The sequence below is a fragment of the Alexandromys fortis genome, unplaced genomic scaffold (assembly GCF_014885135.2).
Source record: "Alexandromys fortis isolate MF-2015 unplaced genomic scaffold, M_Fortis_MF-2015_v1.1 scaffold_96, whole genome shotgun sequence".
In the NCBI taxonomy this organism is placed as follows: Eukaryota; Metazoa; Chordata; class Mammalia; order Rodentia; family Cricetidae; genus Alexandromys; species Alexandromys fortis.
The window spans coordinates 4,954,282-4,954,970 of NW_026068053.1; positions in this window are offsets into that span (position 1 = coordinate 4,954,282).

Here is a 689-nt window from a genome sequence, read left to right on the forward strand (position 1 = left end):
CATTTCGCCCATCCTTGGCATTCCTTAGTTGCCAGTAGCTGTTTCTCAAGGGAGACCTTATGAGCCTCTCTCTCCACTCTCCAGTCCACAAGAACACAGGCGATGGTGGTGAACCAAAGATCGTGAATCCCTCTTACACCCCAGTAAATATTCTCAGTCAACACTTGAGGTCATCTCTTGTCCTAGGCACTGTATTCTGGGTTGGTGATGCAGAAACTTGTAGACCTCTGGAAGACCTTGAGCTTGGTGAAGGGATGGGACTATTCTGAGATACATGGCTGCACACAGGGAGGTTTGGAGGGCAGTGGACCTTGCTGAGACCAGGAGATTTCCTAGGACAGGTGCCGACAGGGGCTTCTGTGGCTATCTTTCCTGCCAGGTTTTCTCTTCATGGTCCAGTTCAGGGCATATCCACCAGGAAGGCTCTCTCCCCCAGCTCTCACCTCTCGCCCTCCTCCGGGCTTTGCCACAGCTGGAGATTGCTTGTGGTGTGGAGTAAGTTATTATCTCTGGTTGGACTGGAAATACTGGAACGTAGTGGTTTCATCGTACACTCTACCTGCAGTAGTGCTTTCTACATGGCGTGTGCAAGACACTTGGTTCCACCACAAGAGAGAGAAAGAAATGTTCCTTCTCTCCCTTCTCTCTCTCTCTCTCTCTCTCTCTCTCTCTCTCTCTCTCTCTCTCTC